The following is a 22,054-nucleotide window of genomic DNA, read 5'->3' on the forward strand; positions in this document are numbered from 1 at the left end:
ACTGGTAATGAGTTCATGGGCCCCAAGAACGCATACTTCAACGTGGGAGGAAGTGGCTTAAGATCTAGCTTGGACGTTTCAAGAGGTTTGTCCAAGTCAAGAGGAAGATCCTGTGGATGATCAGTTGTGATAACCTCATAAGGTTCCTCCAAAAGAGGTACAGAATTGAGTAAAGAATCAACCTCTCGGAAATATGTTTCCTCATCAAAATAGTCCATGTCGAAAGATGTTATGCAAGACTCAAAAGATTCAAGAGTGGCTTTGTCATCAAGCATAACAGTTTCTATCTTAAATGCAAGACTCAGATCATCAGACTCAAGTGGGTGGTGCTTGACATTAAATACATTCAATGAGACCTTAAAATTTCCAAAAGACAACTCCAACTCACCACTTTTACAATGAATGATAGCATTAGATGTGGCTAAGAAGGGACGTCCTAGGATGACAGGAATTTGGTTGGTCACATTGACTACTGGTTCTGTATCAAGAACAATGAAATCAACCGGGAACAAAAATTTGTTCACTTTTATCAAAACATCTTCAACTATTCCTTGTGGTATCTTGACAGAACGGTCAGCTAGTTGAAGTGTGATGGGAGTAGGCTTCAATTCCCCCAAACCTAATTGCTGGTACACAAAGAAAGGAAGCAAATTCACACTTGCCCCTAAGTCAAGAAGAGCTCTCTGGATGGTATGTTCACCAATGACACATGAAATTGTGGGACATCCAGGATCTTTAACTTTAGGAGGAGTGTTGTGCTTCAGAATTGAGCTTACATTCTCAGTAAGAAAGACTTTTTTTTTAACATGTTGTTTTCTCTTCTGTGTACAAAGGTCTTTCAAAAATCGGGCATAGGTAGGGACTTGCCTAATAGCATCAAGAAGTGGAATGTTAATGTGAACCTTACTAAACAGGTCCAACGTTTCATGCATGCTATCTCCTTTCCTAGTCGGGCCCAATAACCTCTGCAGATAAGGAGCTAGTGGGACTTGTTTAGGGATCTACTTGGCTGTTGGTGGAGAACTTGGAGGTTCTTCACCCAATGATGTGTCCCCATTGTCATCCTTTGACTCCTTAGACTTAGTGGTCCCTACCCCATTGTTCAACTCACGACCACTCCTAAGGGTGGTTATGGATTTGGCTTGCTCATGGTGGGGTTTGGAACTCAACCCACTCTCATGTGTGCTTTTGGGGTTAGGAATGGTTTGGCTCGGGAGTCTATTTTGTACTTGTTCACTCATGTGGCTGGCCAACTGACTCACTTGCATTTCAAGTTTAGCAATGGAGGACTGTGTATTCTGCATGAATAATTGAAGTGTATCCTCAAGTGAAGGTTTTTGTGGAATCAATTGTTGTTGAGTGAAGTGTGGGCACGGAGCTTGGGGTTGAGTAAACCTTGGAGGACCCCCAACCTATGGGCCCTTGGACCATGAGAAATTTGGGTGCCTAGCCCAACCCGGATTATATGATTCTGAAAAAGGATCGTTCCGGTTTGGTCTATGAAAATTCTGGACTGCATTCAAGTACTCAATGAGCTCTGGGTAGCATGAACTAGATGGACACATTTGTGTGGGATGAGATGAACCAGAGCATATGGCACAGACAGTAGATGGGTTAGGAGCAGGTGAACTCTTGGACACCATAAGGGCATCAATTTTTCTAGTCAACCCCTCAATCTTGGCCATGAGCATAGGTGTTTCACTAACCTCGTAGAGACCCCCTCTTTTGGCTTCATGGGATCTCCTATCAACATTAAATGACGAACCCCATTGCTGAGATTGATCATTCAACGTTTCAAAGAAGTCCCACGCCTCACTAGCACTCTTACACATCAAACTCCCACCACTCGTTGCATCTACCATGGATCTAACCTGGGGTATAAGACCTTGATAAAAGTATTGCACTAAATGCCATTTCTCAAACCCATGATGCGGACACCTACGGATCAAATCCTTCCATTTCTCCCAAGCCTCATAAAAGTGTTCACCCTCCTGCTGCATAAAGTTGGAGATTTCTCTCCTGAGGGCTGTAGTTCTCTGAATGGGAAAGTACTTGGATAAAAATTTTGTGACTAATATGTCCCATGAAGTAATGCTGCCCACCTCCAAGGAATTAAGCCAAGACTTGGCCTTATCCTTAAATGAAAATGGAAAAAGTCTTAACCGGATAGAGTCATCTGAGAAATTCTAGAATTTGAAAGTTGCACAAATATCTAAGAATTCCTTGATGTGGTAATATGGGTCCTCCTTCTCCAACCCATAGAATGTAGGGAGGAGTTGGATCACACCCGATTTTAACTCATAACTGGCGGCAGTAGTGGGTGGCAATATAATGCAAGAAGGTGAGGTGAAGTGGGATGGGATAGAATAATCTCTCAGGGCTCTACGGTCACCTGCTACAGGTAACTATAATGGTTCACCCTGATTGGCCATGGTAGCTCCTAACTTGACTTCGGGTGTTTTCCTACAAATATGTTCTACCTCTTCAACTAAGGGAGCTAATGGTCCACCTAGGGAGCGGTGCCCGTGCATAAAACACAAAAAGAAACAAAATGGACTATCAAATTAAGCTAACAAACTCACTACTAAAAATATGAACTAACTAGAAGAAATAAAAATAATTCCATACAAAATCACCAAGCTAAAATTATGAAAGCCAACATTAAAAAATAAAAGTAAAAATAAAATAAAATAAAAATAAATCTAACCTAAGACCATGGAAAACAAAGAAATACACTTAATACGTGCCTCCCCAGCAGCGGCGCCAAAAACTTGATGTAGAATTTAATTACATCGACTTTAATACCTCGCAAGCGTACGAATCGTTCATGTAATTTAGGGGGAAGCGAGGGTCATATCCACAAGGAGGACTGAATTTTGTGTATTCTTCAGTCAACTAGCCTAACCAAATATGATGAATTAATATGAACTAAACACTAATTATATCCTAAATTATCAAGCAATCATCTGGTTAACTACTTGCACAATAGGAAATGTCAACTCTGGATTTTACGATGATGCGTGCCTCTGTCGAGTGCCACATAACCACGGATCCGATTTCTCAATCCTTGCGTCTACCCCCTCTCGGGCGCATAGAGTAAAAGACAGAAATCGGATTAAAATACCAAAATCCAACCTCAATTATAATCCTACCCTAATTAGCTAATTTAATCAAATATCCGGAAAACAAATATTCAATAAACATTAATTATCAAATCAGATTCAATAAACATTCAAAACCTAAGTTCAAACTATATAAAAAATGAAATTCAAATATGACGAATTACTCCCCTTCTTCTTCCTCTCGCTCGGGCAGCAACTCATTCTCACGGGTGCTGTAATTTCTCGAAATCAATGGCTTCAGGTTGGCAAGAGTGAGTGACCGGAGGTAGAGACAACGCCGGCGACGAAGGTTGGAAGCCGACGGACGGAGGTAACGTCCGGCGAAAACGAAACAGAGATGAAGTTCTCTAACCGGCTCTCTGGAGTCTCAGTCGGAGTCGGAGTCGCTCTGGGAATGGTCAAAAATACGTAACCGACACCGAAGGATGGTCGGAAAGTCGAAGTGGCACCGGAGAAGCCCTCTCGGATCACTTCTCAGTCTGGTGAGTGACGACTATCAAACTCACCTTGACGGAGACTCTCTCCAGCTCTCCTCGAGTTTGTTCTCAGTTGATGGACGGCGGTGGACGACGGTGGCGCGGCGAAAGACAGTGGCCCGGCAAGCGACGGTGGGAAACTCCTCTCGGGTCTCCCTGTTTCCGGTGCTCTGGTCTGGCGAGTAAAAACTGTCGAACTCACCTCGACGGAGACTCTCTCGAGCTCTCCTGGGGTTTGTTCTCGGTTACTGGAGGCGGTGGACGGCGGTGGACGACGGTGGCGCAGCGACCGACGGAGGGAAACTCCTCTCGGGTCTTCCCCTTCTTCAATCGACGGTTGTGCTCTGTTTTGGTCGATGCTTTGTTTTCTCTTCACGCTCGTTCCTCCTCATCCCGTTCGACGCTCTCTCATTTCCTTTAATACCATCTTATTTATTTTAAAACGATTTGACCTAAAAATCACCTCCATTTCACTATGGGCATTTTGGTAAATATCTCCTTCTCCACCAAAATTCTCCTGAAATTCCATAATTAAATCTATAAAAAGCATTTCAGGAAGAAATAAACCTTAAAAACAATGAAATATAATTTAGGAGAGAACAATATGCAATATCGACAGTGATTAATGCCAAATTCAATAAATGCTCATTTCATTTGAAAACCGATAAATAACAACCTATAATACAATTATAAAGGTTATTCTATTATAATTAACCTAGTTCTCATGTCAGAATATGACATCTATCATCCACCTCGTCTATTACCATATGAACCTGGGGCATCCAAAGTTGTCACTTTGGATCAGGCGTTAGCTAAAAGAGACGCTATGCTCACTGAGGTACGTACTCATCTCCAGGAGGCCCAACACTCTATGAAGCTCTATTATGATAAGAAGCACTGGGAGGTATCTTATTTCCCCGGAGACTATGTCTGGTTAAAACTTCAACACTACCGCCAGTTGTCCCTGACTGCATCCAAGCGCCATAAGCTGTCTCCAAAATATTATGGTCCATTTCAGGTGTTGGACAAAATTGAGCCCGTGTCATATCGCTTGCAAAGATCCATAATGTATTTCACGTCTCCCAATTGAAGCCATTCCAGGGTGACTCGCCCCTGCTGCACACTCCACTGTCGCCACTACATGAGGGCAGAGTCCTTTCAATTCCAGTTCAGGTTTTAAAAGCACGCCACATTTAGGGTGATTGGAAAATTCTCGTCCAGTGGGCAGATGCCGACCCCAGTGACACCACATGGGAGCCGTTATCAGCATTTCGACTCCTATATCCATCCTTCGAGCTTGAGGACAAGCTCTTTCTCCAGAAGGGGGGTAATGTTATGGACTCTATAGCATCACGAGTTACCAACAGGCGTAGGAATTAATTAATTTGATTTTCAATTTCCATGTAATTGTTTTTGGTTTGAGTTTGTCTTTGCTTTGGGTTGGTTTAGCATTTATTGGTTTGAACCATTGACCCAAGGGGTCTAAAGTGTTTGGGCGTCCTCAACCATATTTAAGGGGACGACTAGGGTAATGAGAGGATAGCAATTGAGTCTACTTTAGCCTAGAGTAAATTAGATAAACAGGTCTAGAGCTCCTTCAAGCTCTCTCCCGTTTTTCCCCAATTCATTTCTGAAATCTCCTTTTCCGAAATTCAATCTTCATCATTTCATCATTCTATCTCAACGTCAAGCAAGGCAATGGAAGGAAGAGAAGAGAGGAGGGTGACAAGATCCATGGCTCATGAGGATCGTAACAAGAAAACACTAAAATAATATTGCTATTGCGTGCATAACAAATTGTAACTTTTTTAAGAATGTTTGTTCATGATATGTTATGAGTTTTGAAGATCTATGTTGGTTTTTGTTGAAGGTGTTACAACTTTAGTGTTTTTGGGAAAGTGAATTTGAGTTTTGCCCAAGGACGGGCAAAAGCTAAGTGTGGGGGAATTTGATGAGAATGAAAAATGTCATATTTTTATCTCTTAATGCTGAGGCTTTTATAATTATTTGGTGCCTAAATATACTCATTATTTTTATATTTCAATTTAGGATGCGAATGGAAGCGTTGAGTGCAAAATGAAGTTAATTGGGCGATTCTGGACAGTTTCGATATTGATTCTTAATCTGGGCATAACTCTCTCATCTGAGCTCATATGGAGATGATTCAAGATTCTATATAATTAAAAGAAAACGTTCTATAACGTTTATGTTTTGTATTTTGTGCAATACTGGCTGAATATATGTCGAATTGAAGTCGCGGCACGTACTGTGACCCAAATTGGATGCAAGAAAAGAAAAACCCTAAACGGGGAGAAAGAAGGGGATTAAAAGGAAAAAAAGGAGTTCGGTGCCCCAGACCTTATTTTCTCTTCTCCACCTTTTCCTCTCTCTTTTCTCTAGCTTTTTTCTTCAGATTTCTTCATGGCCCTATGTGGCTAAACTTTCAGACTTGGTAAAGGGAAACTGAAGCCTCGATATCCATACAACTGTGAGATCTGATTTATTTTCATCATTCAATTTATGTTTTGAGTATCCAATATTCTTATAAAATTTTCTTTCATGATTGTGTCACTTAATCTCTAGGAGGCCTACTAGTTTATTACTCATTGCAATCTACTGCTAGGTTAGATGTCAAATCCGTAATTGTTTGATCTCTCTAACATGTGAAGCAATCGAGATTTGATGATTTTCTGTATCAAAAATTATTAGGAATGTTGGACTAAATTAAATGCAGCCGCTTGTGCTTGTGTTGTTTAGCTTCATCAATCTCTCTAATTCTTCAGGCTACTACTAGATTAAACCTTTAACGCTTGTCTTGAGTTGTTTAGTAGTTAAGGTTAATTGGATCGCTTGTTTTCTAATTAACTACGAAAGGAGAGATAGGAAGATAGTTCCAATGATGAAAATTCAAGTGTGAATTGATATATGCTTGCATCGATGATCAGTTGTGGAATTCCGATGGTGGATGTTGACTTAGACCAAGGTTTTTTCTCTTGATTGATTTTGATTCTTTTAATTTGAATTGTTTCTAAGTTGTTTTTTTAAAAGTATTTTCATTATACTCAAACCCCCCAATCCTTGTTCATGGAGCATAAAATTAGACTAATCACTCTTCGTGGGATCGATCCTTACTCGCACTACTACATATATTTTTAGGAGTATAGGTTATATTTTTGGTTGCCTACGACAGAACACCATAAGTGCTTAATTTTTTTTCTTCATGTTATTAGTTTCATAATTTAGAAGATATTTTAAAGATGAGTATGTGAATTCTTTCATCTTATTATATTGTGGATATGCATGCCTCTTCATCTAGAAGAAGCTATCAAAACAATTTTATCGGTTTGGAAATTCTGTTAATCGAGACCAGTCCATGATTAGATTGTTGGAATTTTTTTTTCGTGGGAACAAGAGTCTCCTGGTATAGAAGATTGTTACTAAGTCTCTTATGAGTGGTATTATGGAAAAAAATAGAATAATAATTTAGCATCAATGCTAAAGTCTCCCATACATCGAGTTGTTTGAAAAATACTACTTGGTGTTATTGTTAGATTTTTTTTAAGAAGGGCCTATCATGGCTGAAGAGACTATGAATATCAAAAGTGATATACTGAGAATTACCACCATACACTTATGTGGGGTATCAAATTTTATGAGCTGGCCAACATCGGTTCGGAGGTTCCTTATAACAAAAGACCTACTTGGTCACCTCACGACCCAAGGACCACCTATTGATGAAGATGATATTTTTTTATAAAAAATGGTTGAAAAATTATACCTTGGTGATTAGTTGGTTAATCAATAGCATGGAAGAACATGTCTCCAACAATGTCATTCATCTTGACACTGCTAAACAAATATGGGAGACAAGTGCTAAATTGTACTCTTGCCAGGATACTCTACATAGACCATATGATACTCTCCAAAGGATGTTGAATACTAAACAAGGAGAAAATATCCATGAGTACTTGGCCCGCTTTAGAGGTTTTCTTCAAGAATGGAAGTTAGCTCAGCCTTCAACCATAGATATTTCTATCCAAGACAAGCAGAAGGAAGCCTTAATTACTGCTATTTGCCTTGCAAATATTAAACCCCAACTTGAGATTGCCAAGAGTCAACTTTTGAGTGCTTCTACTGTCCCCAAGTTTGATGATGTTTGTACAACACTACTCCGTATTCCAAACACTTCTTCCTTCACTACTGAAGTATCATCCACTATGTATTCCGATCATAGAGGACCATCATCTGACTGTGGCCAAGGCCGAGGTTATAGAGGAGGCAAAGGAAGAGGTGGAAGGACTGGTGCTGGTAGAGCAAATGGGAAAGAATGTACTCATTATAAGAAATTTGGCCACACTATAGATGAATGCTATTACAAGTCTTACAAGGCATGTAGTTACTGTGGACAATATGGTCATTATAAAGAAATATGCTATAAAGCCAATGGACAGTTAGAATTGACAAAGGCTAATCAAGGCTTTGCAAGTGATACAAAAGAAGAACAACCCACAAAATCAGTAGCACAAAAATATTTTACTGATGAAGAGTATGAGCTATTTTAGAAAATGAAGATAATGTTGGGTTCTTCTCGTAGTTCCTCCGCAACTATTGCTACGACTACTGCTTTAGGTATGCTATCTGCCTCATCTGCATCCTGGATAGTTGACTCAGGAGCCTCTGAGCATCTTACAAGTAACAAAATTTTATTACATTCTCTATCTCCGAGTCTTTCACACAAGTTTTCTACCATAGCTGACGGTTCTCAAACCAATGTCCAAGGGAAAGGATCCACTTCTGTCACACCATCACTTCCGCTCACTGATATTCTTTTCGTTCCTACTTACTCTTTGAATCTATTATCTATTAGTCAGCTGACAAAATATTTTAATTGCTATATTACCTTCTCACCAATTCATGTGTATTTCAGGATCTTATAACGAAACAGGTGATTGGTGGAGGCCATGACCAAGGAGGGCTTTACTACTTGGATGTGCCAAAAATGAATATGGTTTCCACTACGGATAATGAGACACGATTATGGCACAATTGGTTGGGACATCCATTTGCTTAGTCTCTTGATTATATGTTTCCTTCTCTTAAAGTAAAGTCTGAATTTCATTGTGAGGTTTGTCAATTGAGTAAGCATGAAAGGAGTACATACTCTCCTCATTTAGAAGTCAAAACTGTTACTCCATTTTCTTTAATTCATACTGATGTTTGGGGGCCCCTGAGTATCTCCAACATTTCTCAAGCAAAATATTTTATTACATTTATTGATGATTTCACTCACACAACTTCGTTGTTTATATTTAAGGAGAGTTTTGAGATACCATTTATTTTTAAGTCATTTCACGCTATGGTACTCACACAATTTGGTTAGAAAATAAAAATTCTCCGGTCCGATAATGCCAAAGAATATGTTTCCAAATACCTTGACTCTTTTTGTCGAGAAAATGGCATTATCCATCAAACATCATGCGTCTACACTCCTCAACAAAATGGTGTAGCCAAACGGAAAAATCATCATATTCTTGAGGTAGCTCGAGGTTTATTATATGCCATTAAAGTTCCATAATTTTATTGGCCTCATGCAGTCCTTATGGTATGCTTTCTTATAAATTGTCTACCATCTTCCATTCTTGGTAATAAATCTCCTTACTCTAGATTATTACCAAATGATGATCCATTTTCACTACCTTTGAAAGTCTTCGGATGTCAATGTTTTGTTCATAATTCATTTCCTAGACACAGCAAACTTGATCCTAAATCTATCAAATGTATCTTATTGGGATACTTTCGCACACAAAAGGGTTATGTTTGTTACATTCCTACTCTTCAATGTTTATTTGGGTCTAGGGATGTAACATTTTTTTAAAACTCTTCATTTTATTCTGATAGTACTCCTCCCGGTCTGTCCTAAGTACCAGGTTCCCCTAGACTGGTTTTGCCCCGTGATACAGAGATTATTCAACCCCAAAGCAAGTGGCTGACACCACACCTTCTGAGTTAACAGATCCAACAGAGGTAAGTCCTTCATCACCAATTTTTTTGGCCCTCAATATGATACTTGTCCTATTGCTATAAGGAAATAACCTAGATCATGCACTAGACCTTCTACTTCTCATCCCATTTCAAACTTTGTGTCTCGTCATTGCCTATCACCTTTATGTTGTCACTTTCTTTCTTCTATTTCCACGATATCTATTCCACAGTCTTATCAGGAGGCTCTATAACATCCAGGGTGGAAGGTAGCAATGGATGAAGAAATGAAGGCGCTTAATGACAAGTAGAAAAACTCACTAGTTCCTCCTCCCATAGATAAAAAACTCGTTGGTTGCAAGTGGGTTTATACTATCAAACTTAATTCGGATGGGTCAATTGCATGACTGAAGGCTCGACTGGTTGCCGAAGGCTATACTCAGTGTTATAGAATTGATTATGAATAAACATTCTCTCTAGTGGAAAAAATGAACTCGGTACGTATATTATTATCTCTATAGGCCAATTTATCATGGCCGCTATATCAACTTGATGTGAAAAATGCATTTATGAATGGGATATTAAAGAAGTAATTTATATGCAACAACCACTTGGATATGTGGTTGAGGGGGAGTTAGTATGCCGCCTAAAAAATATTTGTATAGTCTAAAGCAATCCCCTCGGGCATGGTTTGAGAAATTTAGTCAAGACCTCACGTGGGCCGGCTTTTATAGATGCTCTGGAGATCACTCAGTATTTATTGAAAACACCCCAAGAGGTAAGGTAATTCTCGTTGTATATGTTGGTTATATCATTTTTACTAGTAGTGATTTTGAGGACATCCAGAAAACAAAGGAAAAAATATGTGTTGAATTCAAGACGAAGGATCTTTGACTACTCAAATATTTTTTGGGTATTGAAGTATTACAATCCAGACACGGGATTGTGCTATCCCAAAGGAAGTATGTCCTTGATCTTCTAGAGGAGACAAGAATGATGGGATGAAAACCATTAGACACTCCTATGGACTCAAATACAAAATTATGTGGAGGCATTGGAGAAGATGTAGATATTGGGAAATATCAAAGACTAGTGGGAAGACTTATTTACCTGTATGTAACAAGGCCGAATATATCATATGCAATAAGTGTGGTAAGTTAATACATGCACAAGCCACAACTTAGTCATTGGCAAGCACTTGAAAGGATATTACGATATCGAAAAGAAGCTTCAGGAAAATGGCTTCTCTATAAAAACCATGGTCACTTCAACATCGAAGGATTCTCAGATGCAGACTAGGCCGGATCCCATGATGACAGAAAATCTACTTCGTGATTTTGTACTATGGTTGGAGGGACTTTGGTTACATGAAAAAACAAGAAGCAAAATATAGTAGCACAGTCTAGTGTAGAAGCAAAATACAAATCCATGGCACACACTGTTAGTGAACTCCTATGGATAAGATCTCTTCTCACTGAATTGGGATTCTATAAAGAAGCTCTGATAGATCTATATTGTGATAATCAAACAACAATACATATTACATCAAATCCAGTCTTCCATGAAAGAACAAAGCATATTGAAGTGGATTGCCATTTTATACGAGAAAAGTTCCAAGCAGGTTTTTTATCTCTAAGGCATATATCATCACAAAGTCAAGTTGCAGATATTCTCACCAAGCCAGTCACTCACAAGATTATGTCTACCATATGCAGCAAGCTGGGCATTTATGATATTTTCTTACCCTCAACTTAAGGGAGAGTATTACAATGTGGGATCCACCATGGTGCACGAGTTGGTGGGACCCACCATGAAGATGTGGGACACCAAGAAGAGTCCTCTCCCAAACTAGCACAAGTTAAGGAGTTTAGAAGCACAAGCTGAAATAAGTTAGAAGACTTGAAGATCAAGTGGAACCCACAAAGATACCACGATCTAGCAACCTTATCAATATGAGCTAGAATATCATGTGGGACCCACCAGGATAAGGCCACGAGCTAGCCTTCTCCCTTATATTCACTTGATTGAAGAAAGAGTTCTAGTTCAACTCATATTAGTCTTCTAGTAGATTGTGTTGATAAACTTATCTTAGAGAGTTAAAGTTCGAATGTAATTAGGAGATTGAAAGGCTAATTGTATAAGGACTCTATCTCTTGCTCTACTATAAATAGAGGTGTTGTAATTTGGAATTAATCAAGTTACACGTCTCATCCTTGAGTTAATCTCTCTCTCTCTCTTTGCCTGCATGGTATTAGAACTACGCAAGTTGTGCATGGCATGGAGGGAGAGCTCTGGGTCTTGTTGTTCCTCTTCAACAAATTCAGTTTCAGGAAGCTCTTCTGAACCATCTTCCCAAAGTTCAATACTGAATAATCGTTTACAGGTATGTCCTGGAAGAAATTGTTCATCACAATTAAAACAGAGGCCCTTGGCCTTTCAAGCCTCCATTTCCTATTTAGTCAAAAATTTACGTGAAGATTGTGGGGGGGGAACACTTGAAGATTGATTTGCATGGTTAGGAGTAGAGGAGCCAAAACGTGGTCTAGGTGCAATACCCAGTAGTCTGTTGGTCCAAAATGGTTTTCGGCCTAATGATTCCCTCAGAACTCTTTGTTTCTGTTCCACAGCCCTGGCAAAATTCATGGCTGAGTCCAAGTCTGTCGGACCAAGTAATTCTACTTCCAATCGAACCACCTCAGTCAAGCCCTCATTAAAAATCTGAACATGTAGGTGAGGAGGAACAAATTCACTTGGTCGGGGCCAACCTTTCTTGAAATGTTTTCTGGTACAATTCTAAGGTGCCAGTCTGTTTATAGTTGATCAATTCCCCCACTGGTTTTCTACTAGCTGGAGGTCTAAACCTAATTTGGCAAGCATGTTTAAAATGAAGCCAATCCTGAGTGGAATGCACATTTCGGTAGTGATGGAACCACACGAGCACTTCATCGAGTAGGTGGTAGGCGGCCAGTGTAACCTTCATCCCCCGTTTGTTAATGATAGACAATTGCTCACATTTCGTGAACCAAAGTAAAGGATCTGTAGATCCATCATATGTAGGAAAGTTGAGTTTAAAGTACCTAGGAACCGTAGTTGGTCCTTGTGCGTGAGTAACCATGGGAACAGGTTGTTGGCACAGTGGTGGGGGTGGTGGTGGCGTGAAGTGTGGGTGATGTGCTACCTGTGGTTGAAAGTTGGTGGCTGGGGGTGGCGCTGGTGATTGAATTGAAGCAAGCTGGCGGATGACGGTTTGGAGAGATGATCCCAGCTTGTGCAATGTATTATGGATGTTAGTAATTTTAACACGTTGAAGAGTGGACCTTTGTTGAAGATCTGAAAGCACTTGACATATGTCCTCTGGAGAAGAGGAGTCGTCGAGGGTGGACCTATCTGATACCACGTTGTTAGGATCCTCACGAGCCATGGATCTTGTCACCCTCCTCTCTTATCTTCCTTCCATTGCCTTGCTTGACGTTGAGGTAGATTGATGGAGTGATGAAGAAAGAATTTCGGAAAGGGGAATTAGGGAAAATGGGAGAGACCATGAAGGAGCTCTCGACCTGTTAACTAATTTACTCTAGGCTAAATTATAACTCAATTGCTATCTTTCATTAACCTAGCCATCCCCTTAAATAGGGTTGAGGACGCCAAATACAATTCAGACCCTTGGGTCACTGGTTCAAGCCAAATAAATTCTAAACCAAACCAAACCAAAATCAATTACATGAAAAACTAAAGTAAGTAGCATGAGGTGGTGTAGCTTGGCCTTTACCTGCATGGTATTAGAACTACGTAGGCCCTGCATGGCATGGAGGGAGAGTTCTGGTCCTTGTTGTTCCTCTTCAACAAATTCATTTTCAGGAAGCTCTTCTGAACCGACTTCCCAGAGTTCAATACTGAATAAATATTTAAAGGTATGTCTTGGAAGGAATTGTTTATCACAATTAAAACATAGGCCTTTGGCCTTTCTAGCCTCCATTTCTTGTTTAGTCAATAACTTATGTGGTAGAGTGTGGGGGGGCACACTTGTAGACTGGTCTGCTCAGTTAGGGGCAGATGAGCCAAAACATGGGCCAGGTACTGTACCCTGTATTCTGTTGTTCCAAAATAGTTTTCGGCCTAACGATTCTTATAGAACTCTTTGTTTGTGTTCAACAGCTTTGGCATAATTCATGGCTAAGTCCAAATCTGTCAGACCAAGTAATTCCACTTCCAATCTCACCACCTCAGTCAATCCAGTATTAAAAATCTGAACATGTAGGTTAGAAGGAACAAATTCACTGGCTTGGGCCAACCTTTCTTGGAACGTTTTTTGGTACAATTCTAAGGTGTCAGTCTATTTATAGTTAATCAATTCCCCCACTGGGTTGATACTAGCTGGAGGTCCAAACCTCATCTGCCAATCCTGAGTGGAATGGACATTTCGGTAGTGATGGAACCACATGAGCGCTTCATCGAGCAGGTGGTAGGCGGCCAGTGTAACCTTGTCCATATCCATCGTTTGTTGATGATAGAAAAATTGTTCACATTTCGTGAACCATAGTAAAGGATCTTTAGAGCCATCATATGTAGGAAATTTGAGTTTAAAGTACCAGGGAACCGTAGTTGGTCCTTGTGAGTGATTAGCCATGGGAACAGGTTGTTGACACAGTGGAGGGGTGGTGGTGGCGTGAAGTGTGGGTGATGTACTGGCTGTGGTTGAAAGTTGGTGGCTGGTGGTGGCGATGGCGATTGAATTGCAGCAAGTTGGCGGATGACTGTTTGGAGAGAGGATTCCAGCGAGTGCAATGTATTATGGATGTTAGTAATTTTAGTACCTTGAAGAGTGGATCGTTGTTGAAGTTCTGAAAGCACTTGACGTATATCCTCTGGAGAAGAGGAGTCGCCGAGGGTGGACCTGTCTAATACCACGTTGTTATGATCCTCACGAGCCATGGATCTTGTCACCCTCCTCTCTTCTCTTCCTTCCATTGCTTGCTTGACATTAAGGTATATTGATGGTGTGCTAATGAAGAATTTCAGAAAGGAATTGGGGGAAAAACGGGAGAGAGCTTGAAGAAGCTCTCAACCTGTTTAGCTAATTTACTCTCGGCTAAAGTAGACACAATTGCTACTTTCATTAACGTAGTCGTCCCCTTAAATAAGGTTGAGGACGTCAAATACAATTCAGACCCCTTGGGTCAATGGTTCAAACCAATTAAATTCTAAACCAACCCAAACCAAAATCAATTACATGGAAATTGAATCACATTAGTTAATTCCTACGTCTATTGGTAACTCGTGATGCTATAGAATCCATAACACCCACCACTGCGCCAACAACCTGTTCCCATGGCTACTCACGCACAGGGACCAACTACGGTTCCCAGGTACTTTAAACTCAAATTTCCTACATATGATGGATCTAAAGATCCTTTACTTTGGTTCACGAAATGTGAGCAAGTTTTCTATCATCAACAAATGGTGGATATGGACAAGGTTATACTAGCCGCCTACCACCTGCTCGATGAAGCGCTCATGTGGTTCCATCACTACCAAAATGTCCATTCCACTCAAGATTGGATAAATTTTAAACATGCTCGCCAGATGAGGTTTGGACCTCCAGCTAGTAGCAACCCAGTGGGGGAATTGATCAACTATAAACAGATTGGCACCTTAGAATTGTACCAGAAAACATTTCAAGAAAGGTTGGCCTGAGCATGTGAATTTGTTCCTCCTCACCAACATGTTCAGATTTTTAATGCGGGCTTGACTTAGGCGGTTCGATTGGAAATAGAATTACTTGGTTCGATAGACTTGGACTCAGCCATGAATTATGCTAGGGTTGTGGAACAGAAACAAAGAGTTCTGAGGGAATCATTAAGCCAAAAACAATTTTGGACCAACAGACTACCGGGTACTGCACCTGGACCACGTTTTGGGTCCTCTGCCCCTAACCGTGCAAACCAGTCTCCAAGCGTGACCCCCTCCCCCCCTCCACTCACAATCTTCCACGTAAATTATTGACTAAACAGGAAATGAAGGCTAGAAATGCCAAGGGCCTCTGTTTTAATTGTGATGAACAATTTCTTCCAGGACATACCTGTAAACGACTATTCAGTATTGAACTTTGGGAAGAAGGTTCAGAAGAGCTTCCTGAAACTGAATTTGTTGAAGAGGAACAGTAATACACAGAGCTCTCCCTCCATGCCATGCATGGCCAGCGTAGTTCTAATACCATGCAGGTAAAGGCCAAGTTACACCACCTCCTGTTACTTGCTTTAGTTGATTCTGGCAGCACACATAATTTTATCAGTGAGCCCATAGCGAAACAATTGGGATTGAAAATTCAACAGCAAAAGGGTCTCTCGGTTTCAGTGGCCAATGGGGCTAAAATTTCCAATGTGGGGTTATGTGAAAACACCCCTTTTACCATTGAGGGACATTCATTTTAGGCGAACTTACTGGTCATTCCTTTGGCAGGATTTGATTTGGTGCTTGGGGTAAAATGGCTTCAGTTATTAGGCCCTATATTGTGGGACTTTCAGGCTCGGACTATGACATTTACAGCACAACAGGGCCGATTACATTACAGGGTATCGTGGCACAGGTACCTAATGCACTTCACACTTTACAGATTCAGAACACTGGTGATTGTAAGTTAGCTCCTTTACTTACAGCATTTGCGAATTTATTTAATGACCCTACTGGTCTACCACCAGTGCGTCACTGTGATCACCAAATTCGTTTGAAGTTGGGAACTGATCCAATGGTGGTGCGCCCTTATCGTTACCCACATATACAGATTGAAGAAATTGAAAGACAGTGCATGAATATGCTCGCTCAGGGAGTTATCCTGCCCAATAGGTCTCTCGTCTCATCACCTGTTTTACTGGTACACAAAAAGGATAAATCATAGAGGTTTTGTGTCGACTATAAGCAACTCAATTTGAAGATAATTAAAGAAAAGTTCCCCATCCCAGTGGTGGATGAGTTGCTGGATGAGTTACTTGGTGCTACGATTTTTACCAAGTTAGATTTGAAATTGGGCTATCATCAAATTAGAGTTCACCCTACAGATATGGAGAAGACTGTGTTCCGCACGCACCACGGTCATTTTGAGTTCCTCGTCATGCCCTTCGGTCTCTCCAATGCACCCTCGACCTTCCAGGCCCTCATGAATGAGGTATTTTCCTCACTTCTGCAGAACTATGTGATAGTATTTTTTGATGACATCTTGGTCTATAGCAATAATTGGGTCGAACATCTCCAACACCTCCATTAGGTATTTACCATTCTATGCTCCCATCATTTGGTTTTGAATAGATCCAAATATTCTATGGGCACCTCAGAAGTGGCATATTTGGGCCACTTTATATCAGTTGTGGGCGTGAAAGTTGACTAGAGCAAGATCCAAGCAGTCACAGATTGGCCTCCTCCCACCTCCCTTACCGCATTAAGGGGATTTTTGGGCCTAGCAGGATATTACAGAAAATTTATCCGTTCTTATGGCCAGATCGCAGCACCACTCAACAACCTTCTCAAGAAACATGCATTCAATTGGTCTTCCTCAGTGGATCAGGCCTTTCAGCTGTTAAAGGAGGCCTTAGCCTCAGCGCCTGTACTACAATTACCAAATTTTGATGAAGACTTTGTTGTGGAATGTGATGCGTCCAGTGGAGGTATTGATGCAGTGTTACAACAATTGGGACACCCCATCGCTTATTTCAACCGCCAGTTGGAACAACACCACCACAAGTTAGCCGCATATGAGAGGGAACTGATTAGGTTAGCCAAGGTTGTCCAACATTGGCGACCTTATCTCTGGGGACAACAATTTCTCATTCGTACAGATCATTGCAACCTCAAGTATCTTCTTGAACAATGCCTCACCACATCAACACAGTAGCATTGGTTGACTAAACTCATTGGCTTCGATTTTATAGTTCAATATAAGCTAGGCAGTTTGAATTTGGGGGTTGATGCTTTGTCTCGTCAGGACATTCCAGAACCACACATATATGTTATCAGCAACCCACATTCACTTTTGCTGGATTCTATTTGTGAGGAGACACATCAATATCCAGAACTTATTTCATTATATTAGGATATTCAACAAGGGACAACATTTCATCATTGAACGATTCAGGATTGTCTTCTACTCTATAAAAACAAGATTTTTATGCATCACACGTCCCCACTTCTTCACACCATTCTGTCTTCTATCCATGATAGCACACATGAGGGTCGACAAAAAATATATTTCCAAATCAGTCGGGAATTTTATTGGAGGGGCATTCAGAGCACGATTGCTGATTATGTAGCTGCTTGTCAGATTTGTCAATGAAAGAAGGCCAAATGTTTTAAGTCCTGCCGGCCTACTACAACCTTTGCAACTACCATCTCAAATCTGGTCCGACATTTCAATGGACTTCATTGGTGGCCTTCCCACTTCATCAGGTAAATCAGTGATATTAGTTGTGGTTGATCGTTTCTCAAAATATGGTCACTTCATTGCTTTGGCGCGTCCATATACTCCTGCTCATGTAGCTCGGTTATTTATGGACCACATTATCTGATTACACGGGATTCCAGCATCCATTATCCATGACAGGGATGCCATTTTTACCAGTACCTTTTGGAAAGAATTATTCAAGTTATAGGGCACCCAATTGAAATTCTCTTCTGCATATCATCCACAAACTGACGGACAAATCGAGGTCGTCAATCGCACAATTAAAATGTATCTTCCTTTTTTTGTGGGGGACTCACCTAAACTGTGGCTTAAGTGGCTTTCCTGGGCAGAATTTTTCTATAACACCTCTTACCACAGCGCACTGAAAACTACTCCTTTCAGGGTAGTTTATGGCAGAGATCCACCTCGTTTGTTATCCTATGAACCAGGGGCATCCAAAGTCGTCACTTTGGACCTGAAAGAGACGCTATGCTCACTGAGGTACGTACTCATCTCCAGGAGGCCCAACACTCTATGAAGCTCTATTTTGATAAGAAGCACCGTGAGGTATATTATTCCCCAGGAGATTATGTGTGGTTAAAGCTCCAACACTACCGCCAACTGTCAGTAACTGCCTCCAAGTGCCATAAGCTTTCTCTGAAATATTAGGGTCCATTTCAGGTGTTGGACCAAATTGGCCCCGTGGCCTACCGCTTGCAGCTACCAACCGAGGCAAATATACATAATGTATTTTACGTATCCCAACTGAAGCCATTCAAGGGCGACTCGCCCTTGCTACACACACCTTTGCCGCCACTCCATGAGGGCAGAGTCCTTTCTACTCTAGCTCAGGTATTGAAAGCACGCCACATTCAAGGCGATTGGGAAATTCTCGTCTAGTGGACAGATGCAGATCCCAGTGACACAACATGGGAGTCATTATCAACATTTTGACTTCTCTACCCTTCCTTCTAGCTTAAGGACAAGCTCTTTCTCCAGGACGGGGGTGATTTTATGGACTCAATAGCATCACAAGTTACTAGCAGACGTAGGAATTAATTAATGCAGTTTTCAATTTTCATGTAATTGATTTTGGTTTGGTTTGGCTTAGAATTTATTTGGCGCTAACCAGTGACCCAAGGGTCTGAATTGTATTGGCGCCCTCAACCCTATTTAAGGGGACGGCTAGGTTAATTAAAGATGGCAATTGAGTTGTAATTTAGCCTAGATTAAATTAGTTAACCGATCGAGAGCTCCTTCAAGCTGTCTCCGGTTTTCCCCAATTCCCCTTTCCAAAATTCTTTCTTCATCACTCTATCAATCTACCTCAACGTCAAGCAAGGTAATGGAAGGAAGAGAAGAGAGGAGGGTGACAAGATCCATGGCTCGTGAGGATCCTAACAGATTCTACCTCAGAGGTCCAGGTCGAGCCTCCTCAAGGCTCAATCCATTTCCACCATTACACATTCCAAGAACAGGAGTTCTCTTCCAATGTCAACAGCCAATCTGGAGGGAAGAGAGGAAAGAAGGGTGACAAGATCCATAGCCCAGGAAGATCCCAACAGACTTTGGCTCTAGGTTTCCACGCTCAAAGAATTTAGGTCGACTCACTCTGGGATGGCCAAAATTTTTCAACGAGACAGAGGTTGTACCATCTTCTTCCAAAATGGTGACCCTCCCCTCTGAGGCCTTAACAAGATGTGTCTCGATTGTGGTCCATTTCTCAGGCATGTCAATGGAAGACTAACATATATCATCACATATTGTTGAAATTAACTTTGTGCACCTTGCTCCACCCTGTGTAGGGAAACCTATGAGCCTTGCAGACTACTCTCCCCATTTTCTATAAGAGTAGTCTTCCACCCTACGTGTTGTATCTGGGAGCCAATTTAATCTTGCCACTATCTCAGAAACCCTGCTCGTGATTTGTTCCATATGCTGCTCAAATATGTCGTTTCATTGTTGTTCAAATCTGGCTTCTCTTGCTGCCATTGCTGCTCATTTTTTGTGTGCATCTCTCTGACTATTGTTCTCAACTCGTCACTACTGGACGAATCCCCCATGTTACCCTGGTCTGATACCAAGTTGTTATGGTCCCAGATCAAGAAGGTAAAGGAAAAGAAAATCAAGCTCTAAGGGGAACTTGAAACCCTAGGTTCATTGAGGAGAACGCACACCCTAGAGCTCGTTGCTGAGAACTCCAAATCCCTTATTTAACCTAAAATCAAGACTTTTCTTTCCCATTCCTTTCACCCCTTAAGTAGGGTTCAAGAGTAAAAAATTATAGATATGCCCCTCCATGGCATTCAACTTGAAAAGTAAATAAACTTAAAGACTTAAAAACTAACTTAATAACTAAGTAACTTAATGACTAAGTAACTTAATAACTAAGTAATTGACTTGGCAAACATAATTTACTCAGCCACGTCGCCTCTGAATGACTCGGCCTGCTATTGAGTCCATAACATCCCTCCGCCGAGCTTCCCTCTTTCACCAGCTTGTTGCGGCTTTTATTGCCACGTATGTCATCTTTAGCGCCATCACTCTCATTGTTTAGCCGGTGCTCTGCTGACGTGTCCCCAAATTCTCTGTCACCACTGTGTCCATTACCCTATTTATTCAGGACCCAATTGACACGTCTGCCAAGGATTTGACTACAGAGAGGGCCGAGGGGCAAGTGAAATTTTTTGTGGGTGTGATTGTGTGGGTACGATTTTGGACAGGAGACTGGTTGACAAGGAGGCGAATTTTGAGGGTGTTTTGCAAGGATGTAACAATTGCATTTTCCTTGCCGATGGGTCTTGGTGTTTTATCATGGAAGCCAACAGATTGTGATGTTGGCGTGTGAGTATCTTTCTCTCTTAGCTTCAATTATTTAGGTGAATTTTTAATTTCTAGGGTAGGAATGATGGTGGTGTAGAATGATAATTTCTTTCTTTGAATAATTTTTTTAAACAGTGTTAATGCGATGATGTGCATACATCTAACATTAGGGCAAAACCAAATGTATGACTTATAGGTTTTCCATATAATTTATGGACTTCTTTTTGCTATGGGTTTAATGAATGTTAATACTGCTTCATTGTTTTTTGGAAGCACAATGTTATGGACTCCATAGCATCATGGGTAGCAGGTAGAGGTAGGGGTAATTGATGTAATTTTTTGCATGTTTTAGTTAGTTGCATTTTTGTAATTTCTTCAGACATTTATGCTTTGCGTGATTTTGTATGGGGCATATCAACTTGGTATCAGAGCGGACCACTGGCGACGATTCGTCTTCTCGTGGGGAGCTTGATCGTCAACTTGTTCTTCGAATATTTGCACAAATTGATCGGCTATCTGCTACTCTGGACAAAGCCGTAGAAACCAACTCAAAGAAATCCGATAGAGCCGCAGAAACCAACTCAAAGAAATCCACGGAGCTTGACATCGGAGAGCCCTCTAACTCTCCTGCGGCGGCAACAACGTCTGAAATTAGGGCCTCCACATGTTCGACATCGGGAGTATCCTCCACACAACCTTCATCGGCAATAAGGGAAGGGTATTTGCCATCAAACCATTTTTCTTTGGATGCCATACGACCTCCCACACAGACGATGACAGCAACCCGTGTGTTCCCTGTCTTGAAAACACTCCCCAAGCGCCCGGAATCAGATGGCGAGGCAACCTCAAATCTGCATACCCACTCTGCTCTTGCGAAACTAAACCCCTTGTTCATCATTCAGCAACCGGGTTCAAAATTTTGGCCACTCCTTCCGACGATTCTTCTGACAATGCTGTGTTTCCGACAGCCCCCTGTCTCGGACCATCCCCCAGCATCGAAGCCCAAACGGGCTGCTCTTTGCCACCGAACACTGGGGAGGCTCCGTCGGCGCCGTCGGACACAACTCCGATGGGATTTGACTTTCTCCCGCCACCTCTCGCGCACCCTCTCAACCTCACTCTCTGTCTCGGCAGCACAGCGGAAAATGAAATTCCAAAAAAATTGGGCACTGTGTGTAAAAATTGGGGAACATCCAGCTCTGTTCTGGGATACCGGTCACCAG

General features: G+C 41.3%; 1 non-coding gene across 1 annotated transcript; it reads left to right on the plus strand.

The window, feature by feature from the left end:
• The first annotated feature begins 1,920 nt into the window (after positions 1 to 1,920).
• On the plus strand, positions 1,921 to 2,027 carry LOC137964332 (small nucleolar RNA R71). Its single transcript, XR_011115529.1, has one exon. It is a non-coding gene; the product is annotated as a small nucleolar RNA R71 (small nucleolar RNA).
• The last annotated feature ends 20,027 nt before the right edge of the window (positions 2,028 to 22,054 follow it).

The sequence above is a fragment of the Aristolochia californica genome, unplaced genomic scaffold, assembly GCF_029961685.1.
Source record: "Aristolochia californica isolate CCGP_79_NKW_82.1479 unplaced genomic scaffold, dmAriCali1.0.hap1 SCAF_4, whole genome shotgun sequence".
In the NCBI taxonomy this organism is placed as follows: Eukaryota; Viridiplantae; Streptophyta; class Magnoliopsida; order Piperales; family Aristolochiaceae; genus Aristolochia; species Aristolochia californica.